This window comes from Mustela erminea, chromosome 4 (genome assembly GCF_009829155.1).
Source record: "Mustela erminea isolate mMusErm1 chromosome 4, mMusErm1.Pri, whole genome shotgun sequence".
Classification (NCBI taxonomy): Eukaryota; Metazoa; Chordata; class Mammalia; order Carnivora; family Mustelidae; genus Mustela; species Mustela erminea.
In genome coordinates this window covers 39340518-39351822 of record NC_045617.1, presented here as the reverse complement: position 1 = coordinate 39351822, position 11305 = coordinate 39340518, and the positions used below count along the sequence as shown (strand labels likewise).

At 36.4% G+C, this 11305-nt stretch overlaps 1 long non-coding RNA gene across 1 annotated transcript; it reads right to left on the bottom strand.

Annotated features, from left to right (window-relative positions):
• Positions 1–2475: 2475 nt before the first annotated feature.
• LOC116587739 lies at positions 2476–5824 on the bottom strand. The gene is made up of 3 exons (XR_004284616.1): positions 5737–5824; positions 3771–3876; positions 2476–2524 (listed from the first exon to the last, which is right to left on the bottom strand). It is a non-coding gene; the product is annotated as an uncharacterized LOC116587739 (long non-coding RNA).
• Positions 5825–11305: the final 5481 nt, after the last annotated feature.

Sequence of the window (11305 nt, the reverse complement as noted above, 5' to 3'; positions counted from 1 at the left end):
ATGTAATTTTGCCTTCCTTATTTTCTGCCTTCTGGTACTGCAAATTAATATAATGCTTTCAAATATAACTCTAGGTTTTCTTTATTTTAGTTATATTGAAACACATCAATGTAACCATTTTTGTTTTATGTTTTCTTCCATAATTAATTTTCTTTTCTGGCTAGGTATATAAAAATAATGTAACAAATTCACAGTCCTTGAATAAAAGAAAAATAATTTACAATATAATTTTTTCATTTAATTAAAAGTGAGAAAAGATTTTTATTTTTCTAGTTCTAAGTTAGGCTGAGAATCTGGAATGTCATGCATTTATTGTATGCACTAGTGTTTCTTTAATTTAGAGTTTCTGGATCACCTGCATCAAGATCACTTCGGTGCTCTGAAAAATGGAGATTTCAGGTACCTAGTCCGTATCTATTGAACTAAGATCTCAGAAGTGGGCCCTGTGAAACAACAATATAATAATCTTCCCAGATGACCCTAATGCTTATTAAATTTTGAGAACTACTGGTATATACTTCAAATACAAGAACTAAAATTCAGTCCCAATAAATCACCCTACTCAGATATGAAACACTTTATTATAATTTGTTATACGTGTAAATTTCATATATATATATATATATATATATATATATATATATATATATTTGTCTCCTTAACATTTTCTTGAAATGATTTTCCAACTTTGTAGTTTATCTGATTTTCTCATGAACACTTGGAAAACTTTCTTTTCTTTTTGCTTTACAGACTTTGCTATAACATGGGAGTATCAATTTAATGAACTTAAAGTAGATCACTCATACTAGCAAAGTAAAAAAAAAAACACTTTGTATCTGACTGTGGTCTTGTCTGAAACAGGTTGGTTTACACAGAGAACCTTGACGTATTCGATGGGAGGACTCAGTCATTTGAATCAAGAAAAATTTGCTCCACTACACATAACCTCCAAAGTCCACATAAATCCTTTCTTTCTTCAAAACTTAGCAGTATTGGGGAAATATAATTAAAAATAATATCTTCCTTGGGGCTCTTGGGTGGCTCAGTTGGTTAAGTGTCTGACTCTTGATTTTGGTTCAGGTCATAATCTCAGGGTCCCAAGATGGAGCCCCACATTGAGCTCTATGCTCAGCGGGGAGTCTGCCTGAGATTCTCACCCACTCCTCCTCTTTCTGACCCTCTGTTCTCTCTATCTCTCTAAAATAAATTAATCTCTTAAAAAAACCAACAAAATCTTCCTTCAACTTTGAAATTGTCTTTACAAAAGTACTAGACTGTAAAAAATTACAAAATAACACAAATTTTTCATTTTTAAAAAATATTTATAATTATTTTAATTATTACCTTTTAAATTCACTTTCATTATTGAATAAGCATTAAATCAGAATGTGATGCAAATCACAGGCAATCACTAAGAGTTTGCAAAGACAGAAAGAACTCTCATCCTTTTATATAGACAAGCAGATACAACCTATTCTACACGTTTTCAAGATAAACAGTTAATTAATTCTCAAGTAAGAGGTCTTGACAGCACCTTTCCTTCATCACACATAGTTCATCCTAATTTTACTGGGTAATTGGAATGCGGATCTGTATTAACTAATTGGCTTTATCCAAAGAAAAAACAAACTTCTCATATTTTTATGTCTGGAGATAATTCTCACAACTTGAGCAAGGTGCCCACTGAACAAGGTACCCACACAGATTCAAATAAGGGTGCTCGATGTTTACATATCAAAGAGATGACTCCCAGTCCTCTGGGAGGACTTCTTCTCTGGAAGAAGACATTCTTGGGCCTTAAAGATGACAAAAAGCCTATCTGTTTTCAAAAGGAATTTTAAAGAGAGGAGAAAATATAACTAAGTTGTCTAAAGTACATGACCTATGAAAAAGGGAGGAAAGAGCAATCTCTCTGCCCATTTTTTAACAAGGAGAATTTTTATGTTTAATTTGTATTTGTCCTTCCAATCACTATTGCTCCTAAGTGTGAATTCTTAATTAAGAATGATGAAACTGGCACATCATCAGACAAAGGCTTTTTGGGCTGCCTTGGCACATGCATTGTTAAATTTACTATTTCCAAATTTTTTCCCTTATTTCCCCTAGGAACAAGCGTCTATGTTTACGGGACAAGTGGATGGGGTTATTGATAGTCATCACTTGGTAGTGATAAAACTGACACTCAAGGAAACAATTAAATTATAAACTTGCTTCCTAATTCTATCATTTCATCATAGAAATAGAAATACATATTATTGATGTTCAGCTATAAGTAGGAATGTACATTACAGATGTTCCATTGGCTCATGACTCTTAGTCACTGGTTTTGAACTTTAAACTGGACCAAGAAACTTTCATTTTAAGAATGCATGTTCAATACTGAGATAGCCATAAATATTTGCTAGGAGATTCTGTTCAGAAAAGGGCACACACAGACTTGGTATTTTACTTGAAGGGTGCTCCTGTGGACACACCTGGGACCATCTGGACCATCTTTCTCAGTGATGCTTGAATCCTTTGCCTTCTAAGGAAGCAAAGTTACTTGTGTAAGTGTTATTCCCACTACATTCCTTTGGCTTTCTGCATAAATATGCAACACATCATTTTCTCACTCCACTCCAATTTCTATCTTTTGAAAAATGAGCCATATGAACTGGTTGGGGCCAGAGGGGTATGCTCCTAATTTAGCAAGTGGCAGTGGGATAAGATGGGGCCCTATTTTACTCAAGATGTTTACTCTTAAGGGGTTGGTTCCCAAGGAGTTGGAGAGATAGTTCTTGGGCTTCAGTCAAAGAAAAGAATAACACAGCTGCCCTCAGCAAGGGGGAATTCCAGCATAATGGATTGGCAATGGAAACAGTTTAAACCAATATAAATATAATAGCCACCCACTGAGAGGCAATTTACACGCATCAGGCCAGCCTTGCAGTGGTATGCTTGGCCGGCACAATCCACCCAGGAGTATTTTATGAGGCTCTCTACAAGGCGAATGGGTGGGGAGAGTAGAGGGACAGGGCAGCTCCAAAGGGCACACTAAAACTTTTACAGAGTCCTGCTTCAGGAGCATTTCTACTTTTTGTGCCACAGAAGAAATAGCATCTGTCCTGGCTCCTTCTTTAAGAAGTAGATTTTTTTTTTTTAAATGCCTGGCTGGCCTTGATTTTAGTTCAGATTGTGCCCTTAGATGGTTACATGGCTCTGGGTATGTTACCTCCCCACTCTGCTGCAGTGAAAATAAAGGGTTAAATTAGAGAGTCCCTTGAGAAGAGTGAAAAGACCTGGACTCAGAAGCTAGGTTCCCTGGGTGCCATTCCAAGCACTTCTCATGGGGGCTGTGTGACCCTGCATTTCTTAACCTCTCAGCCTTACTTTGATCATCCATAAGAAAGGAATAATACTTTTCTCCCACACTTCTTACAAGTATTAAAGGAAATATCTACACAAAGGCACTTTCATCATGCCAAGCCCATGATGAGTGCCCATTAACTGCTAACCCTCATCATCGGAGACTTCTAAGATCTCTTCCTACTCCTAATATCTATGATTCTTATAATGTTTTGTCATTTCTATTTATAGTCAAGTTTTAATGCCTAAGGGAAATTCTCTTTAAGATGTCTATTGATAGTTATATTTTCTGGCTTTATACTTCTGTAAAGAAAATTTATTTTATGCCTTTGATTCTAAATCATTAAACATTGATTCAGAAAATCTCCCCTTTCCATTAGGAATTCCATCTAGTTTGCCCTGGATCTGTTTACACCTCTTCTTACCTTCCAGAGACTGCCTGAGCAGTAGTCCCGTTCTGCTCAAGAGTGATGGTACGAGTTTCTAAACTTTAGGAATTATTCTCCAGGGCACTTCTGTGAGTGGATGACTCTACATGAATTAGGCACACAAAAAGAAATAAATCTCATTAAACTGAAGAATTACTCTACCTAAACTACTACTTAATCAGTTAATAGGAAAAGAGAAACGAGTATAAAGTATGTTTACATCTGTCATCTGCATCACAGTGTATGAGGAGAAATGAGAAGATAGACCCAGGAGGGGCACCTGGGTGGCTCAGTCGTTAAGCATCTGCTTTGGGCCAGGTCTTGAATTGGGGATCAAGCCCTGCATTGGGCTCCCTGCTGGGTGGGAAGCCTGCTTTTCCCTCTCCTACTCCCTCTGGTTGTGTTCCCTCTCTCACAGTCTCTCTCTCTCTGTTAAATAAATAAATAAGATCATTCAAAAAATTTTTTTAAAGATTTTATTTATTTATTTCACAGGGAGAGAGAGAGATCACAAGTAAGCAGAGAGTCAGGCAGAGAGAGAGGGAGAGTCAGGCTCCCCGCGGAGCAGAGAGTCCAATGCAGGGTTCAATCCCAGGACCCTGAGATCATGATCTGAGCCGAAGGCAGAGGCTTAACCTACACTGAGCCACCCAGGCACCCCAATCTTTTTTTTTTTTTTTTTTTTTTAAATAAGAAGGAGAAAGAGACGGAGAAGGAGAAGAAGAAAAATAGATGCAGGAAACTTGATCTCACACCCATAAGGGGAACATGTCCATGATCTGTTTTGTTTTCCAGAATAAAATGAAAGAGAGCTGTATTACTATCAGCAGCGTAGGACAGGCTATAATACTGAAAAGGGTATACATTTTTGTAAATGATATAAGCTCGTTATATTCCAGTAGTTGTTTTTAAGTTTTCAGTGATGAAAAAAAAGGTTATTTCATTTCATTCCCATTATAAAATGAAAAGATTTAGAAAATAAACTTGAAATATAAACTTTGTAAAACTGTTTTAAGTAATTGTGTTCATAATGAAATATTACTAGCATGAAATCCCTACAGCACATGTCCCTTATTGCAGATATTCGTTTTTGTAAAAAAAAGTGATGCTAGGTTAGGCTTAGTGCAGCTTAATTTCTTAAATTAAAAAAACAAAAAACTAAAAACAAACACACACACACACACACACACACACACACACACACACACACACAGCCTGCTAGTAACCAGAGCTGAAAATAATGCCTTTTACTGACCTGCGTTCATCAAATGTTTTTGTAGAGTCTGAGTACTTCAGAACTCTAATCATCTTTTTGGAGAGTGGTTCATTTTATATGAACTTCCACCATGGCATTAATTCTTTATGTTTGCATGAAAGTGGCATGCAACTAGGAGAGAAATTATAATGTATGTTAAACACCACTTTTATAGATGTGAATTTTCAGTTAATGAGAATTTGAGACTAAATAGCATTCTTGATTCTGTGATTGGTAATAACTGTCTGTTATTCAGGGACAGCCCTTCATCCACCTGTGAGTAATGTATCTGATATTTCCAGAGATGAGAAAAAAACACTGAAGGTACTCCAAGACCATATACTGCTCATAGGCATATTTTATTTAAAAAGTGTAAAACCTAAAGCACCGCTATGTATGTGTATGCTCATGTCATGCATATTTATTTCAGGGCTGTTTATGAAAGCATTTCTTTATGAAACTTGGTTAAGCAATTGGAAATATCAAGCAAAACACCTTTTCCTCACAAGGAATCTCAGAAGGCCAGGGAAGGTCTTTGCTTATGAGTCATAATCTTGATTCCCCACAATGTTCACATCCATATTTGTGGGAAACACTGGACCAAATTTTCATTTCAGCACCTTGACCAGAGGAAAGTTTCCTCTCTGAAAATATATATGCTTATATATATGTTTGTGCCAGGGAGATAGGGGTGTGGGGGGCACATACCCTGAAAATTAGAGCTTTTTGTCCAGTAAAGTTAATGAATTCCTGAAGCTAAAAACCTTTCCATAAAGATTTTACTTTCCTTTGACTTTACAATCTAAAAACAAGAAAAGCAATGCTTTATTATGTTTAATTCAGGCAAATTATGTAAAAATGTTTATAGGACATATTTGAACTGTAAAGTGCTTTCAAATGACCCAGTTGAGACAATCATAACTTTTCTAAACATTTGTAATATTTTAGGGACATGACCAATTAAAATGATTGGTTACAAAGAAATTTCTGACCAAGTAGCCAAATTATTAATTAGAATAATACTGTCACAAATTTAGAAAGAATATGAGCAGATTCATTTATAGTTGTAGCTTATGCAAGATAAATTTCAGTGTAATTTTTCACATTTTCCGGTTTCCACTTTATCCACTAAATTCCATGCTCTTCTACTCACTAAAATTTTTACTTGTTGAGGTTAACAATCTGTAAAGCAGTATTTGTCCTGTATCTATACGTTATGGAGATCTAGATTTAGATGCTATTACTCAGTGGACGCTGTTACTCAGAATCCTCTTGTATACATGTGGAGAGAAGTATAATCCTCACTTTAAAGATGGAGTAATCTGGGTAACAGAAATAAAGAGGTTAAAAGTGGTCTAGATGTGACATGACTACACTATTTACCATCATCTTGGTAACTGACAAATGATTGACAGCAACACTTGACAATGACATGATTTCCCTAATGTGTTGATAAGAGATGAAAGGGGTAATTTTGAATAAAATAGAGTTTCTGGGTTTCCAAAACCTGTATTCTAGAACTAGTCAGAAATTCCTGTTATTGCAACTTTTATTGAAGAAAAATTTACAAAATACTGAGGCGAGAAATTATTAAGGATTGGAAGATGTTTTAAATAATTTTATCTTTATTTATTTTACTTTGCATTCTCTGTAATTTGCTCTTTAAATTAAAAATGATTTTAATTCTAAAAAAATACAAATAAAAATGTAAGATGATCAAAAATTTTCCAAAAGGAGTAAGAAACCATCTAGATGTCAAGAGGCCGTTAGTATTAATGAATTACTAGAGTTGGACCCCCAAATGGCTATACGTTTTCTAGCAGGAAAAGCAAGAAGATAAACACATTGGTATACTCATTTTCTTTTTTCTTTTCTGACAGAAGAAAATAAACATTTTTCTGTAGAAACAAACTTTTTCCTGGGACTAAATTTTAGGAGAAATTTATCATCTGGTTCCTTCTATAAGAGGTGCTGAATAACATAATAGACAAAGTCTGTAAGAAACAAAAATACTGTTCAAATGGACAGTTCTGGTATTGATTCACTTTACACGATGAAAACATAACATTAAATTGTACTCAGTGAAAGCTTTTCTGCAGGGGATAAGAGGAAATGGTCAAGGTATTCCACTTTCTGATGATTAAACTTGATAGTGAGGATAGCACCTGGAGACTAGGAGAAGGGGTAGTTAACATGCCCATTATACTGCCTCCAACATCATATGTCTTATGAGAGCCTTTGGTCTGTGTTGGGTGACAGTTAACTCACGACTGAATTCTCAGAGGTTCCCGAAGTGCAGATAGTCTATGTTGTGTGCTAAAGTTAAAAACTTATAGTTAAGAAGGAAAAGTGGTTCCTGAATTGAGAAAGTTTAAGAGAGAAACTTATATTCTTGCCCAGGCAGAAGGTCACCTCGATTCATCTTCAGTTGTAGGAATAGGGTTACCTCAAAGTGGTGCCAATCTTTCAGAAAGAAGAGCGTTTTATCTTGTAAAGCATTTCAAAGTATATTGGGCTGAACTTCTGTGTTCAGTGCTGCATTACAGAGACAAGATGACTTCAGGATGAAACATATTTATGGCAAATGTTATCAAAGACTCTAGTCCACTGGAGGTGAAAAGTCTTCCCATGGTCCTTGTTCGATGCCTGATTTTAAGTAAATTATGCACATGAATGATGAAGGACAATAATCCAACTTTAGATTTTACGCTGCTGTTGGTGAACATCAAAGTAGAGTGGACAAAGAGACAAGGTCTTTGGAGTCAGAGAAACTTTGAATCCTGGATATCTACCTCTCCTTTGTTTTCTGACTGTATACAATACATCTCTCTAAATGTCAGCTTTTTTTAAATGAAAAATGCAAAAGAATAGGTTTGAAGCATGAAATGAAGAAAGATGTATAGAGTTTGCATGTATTCAGCAATGACTATTTCCAATATCCCACATCTCATTTGGCAAGTACCAGTTAGCTTGCTTCTAAAGACTAAGATAGTAAGGCTGAGAAAATAAAACATCAGCACAGCTGGTTATACTGCTTGCCCTTCAACATAGCCATTTCCCCTCCCCACTCTACCCCTCTAATACTCTAGTTGTGAATTGGAAAGACTCATACAAAGGTCTTATTTTTAATCATATGGTATGTGTTGAAATCATAGAGAAAGCCAATGTTTCTCAAAATGTGGATCCTAAATCAACGACCTAAGAATCACTGAAGGTGTTTTTCACATACCTTGTCACTAGGTCAGTCCCATTGATGTTAAATCTCTGATTACCAGGAATCTTCCTCTTTAAATAAGTGCCCTAGAGTTTGAGAATATCTGTAGTTAGTTATGAAATGTCTGAATTCCAACTCCAGGGAGTCAACCCTACAGAGCAAAATCTTTAAAATCCTAATCTCTTCCCTGCTATTTTAACAACCCACATCCCATAATATGCATTGGGGAACATTATCAAGAAACAGGAAGTTTTTGCTTGCAGATATTCTCTTGAAGCTCAATGTAGACAATTGTGCTGTCCAGACGTTGCTCACCAATATACCTCATCTGCATACTCTTACAATACGATGTAATTAGAGATTGGGGGATCTATGTGCCTTCCCCCTTGAATCTGAGTGGGCCTGTTACTATAAAAGAAGTGATTCTGTATGACCTCTAAGGCTATCAGAAAAGCATTATTGTTTCCACCACATCCTCTGGGAATGGCTGTCCTTGGAATCCAGCCACTACTTTATAAGGAAGCACTTGGAAAGGCCATCCATAGGTGCTCTGACCACAGCCCCAGGTCAAGTTCCTATTGACCAGGCATGAAAATGAAAGTGCCTTCATTTGCTTCCAGCCCCTAGTCTTCAATCCACCCCAGATGACACTAAGTAAAGTGTGTGAAGAAAATAAATTCCATATTTGTGAGGAATATAAACACTGTCATTGAAGTCACTGCTAAGATTTGGGATAGTTTGTTATGCTTCAGTATATAAAAGGGATAGCAAAGTAGTAGGTGGTTGTTTTTATGAGTAGCCACTGGTGATGTTATTTTCCTTTTGTGGACATCTGGTATATTCTGATCTGCAGTCAATTTATCCAATTGGTATGTCAAATTTCAACCATAAGTTTGATATTTCATAAGGGCTGGATTAGGCAAATGACATTACATGGCTGCACTGGAGTCAATAAATAAAAGGGGCTAATTATATACTTCATTTGTGAAAGGAAACTGTTAAATCATGTAAAATAAAAGGGAGTATGGTATTGAATGTCACTAGTCAAAGGTTAGGAAACTAGATTAAAGAGTTGAAAAAGGTAGTATCTGAATAAATGTAAGAGAAATGCAAGATAAATTGATGAGAACAGATTAAGCAATTAAAGCTGAATCCAGTTCCATCTGAGAGGCTCTGTGTATGTCTTTCAAAAGAAAAAAAAAAAAGCATATTCTAAGGCCTGGAGAAACTTGTAATCCATAACTGGATCCAATATTCCCTGTTCTTCAGGATCTCACATTCCAGTGGAAGAGATAGATACGTAGACATATGCATGCATATTCTAAGAAAGTTTAGTTATGGCGGTCATAATATAGGCATGAGAATAGGGAAGAAAGATTCAGGCTATATTCAGATTAGTATCACAAAGTTTAGGTGAGATTTGACAAGAAGATATTTTTGAGAAGAGGGAAGGAAATGTCATTGAAGGTAGTTCCGACTTGAAAATAGAGGAAAGGCAAAAGGATGAGGGTCATGCTTAAAGAATATCTATTATCAATGATGACCTGGAATGGGCTGACCAATTAGTCAAAGAATTGTAGGAGATGTTTAGTGACTTGAATGGTTTTCTTTTTTTTTTGGTTTTGGTTTGGTTTGGTTTTCATGGGGAAATCAAAAGTTTAGAACATAGGTGAGGGAATACAATTTGTTTTCATGATAATAACTGAGATGGTAGTGCAAAGTATGGATCAGAAAGTACTGGAGCAGAAAAACCTGTTAAGAAACTCTTGTAATAGTTAAGTTAATAAGAACCTAAATTAGAGCAGTGGTTACAAGAGGAAATGCAAGGAATACAATACAATAGATGCAAAATATATAAGGAGGGGAGATATATATCTATATAGATATAGATATAGATAGATATAGATATAGATAAATAATGGGGTCTGATGATTGCTGGCTAGTCAGGGTTCAGTTTGTGGGAAACAGATAGATGATAGTGGCAGAAAAGAAAAGGTCTGTTGGTGGAATGTCCTCGTTTGTTTGTGTATGTGGGTGGTTGGCCTGTGTGGTATCTCCCTCTCTAGATTTCAGGGGCTTGAGGGTAGCATCTCTCAGTGCCTACTATGTTTTCATAGGAGTTGCTAGTAAAGAATTGTTGAATTTGATTGAAATGATGAAGAAGTGGGGTGTCTGGGTGGCTCAGTCAGTTAAACAACGGACTCAGACTCTTGATTTTAGCTCAGGTCATGATGTCAGGGTCCTGAGATTGAGCCCAACCCAGAGCTCCTCACTCAGCAGGGAGCCTGCTTGAGATTTTCTTTCTTTGTCCTTTCCCATCCTCCCCAGTGCCTCTCTCTCTCTCTCTCTCTCTCTCTCTCTGTCTTAGAAAAAATTAAAAAAGGGCGGGGGGCACTTGAGTCTGTTAAGCATCTGCTTTCGGCTCAGAACATGATCCCAGGGTTCTGGGATCAATCCCCATATTGGGCTCCCTGCTTGGGGGGTAGTCTGCTTCTCCCTCTCCTACTCCCCCTGCTTGTTCTCTCTCCCTCTCTCTCACTGTCAAATAAATAAATAAAATCTTCAAAAAAAAATTTTTTTAATGCTTAAATGGTGAAGAAAGGAGAGAAGAATGACACTAACATTTATGGAAAGACAGTGAAGGCTATCCCAGAAGTTTATGTGTAGGAACTTCCCACATATATGAAATGTAATCTTTCCATCAATGCTATGAAGTAGGAATGATTATCCCTACTTTATAGGCAGTGAAACTAAAGTACAAGCTAACTATGTACAGTAATATGTCTATTAAATAGTTAGTAATTGGCAGAGCTGGCAATCGCATCCCGATTTATCTGACTGCACAGATTATGTTTTTTCTTCCCTAACACTAAGACCTTTCTGCAAAATGATCCATCGCTGGTCATTTTTCAACATCTGTTTCCCGCAGGCCCACACACATACAAACTAAATGTTAAAGATTAAGAGTAACTTGGATTTAACATCATCACTATCTCTCTAATCATTAAGATACCTATTGTGTTCCCTCTTGGTGGGTGGCACTAGAGGGCAGAGAGAGCATTT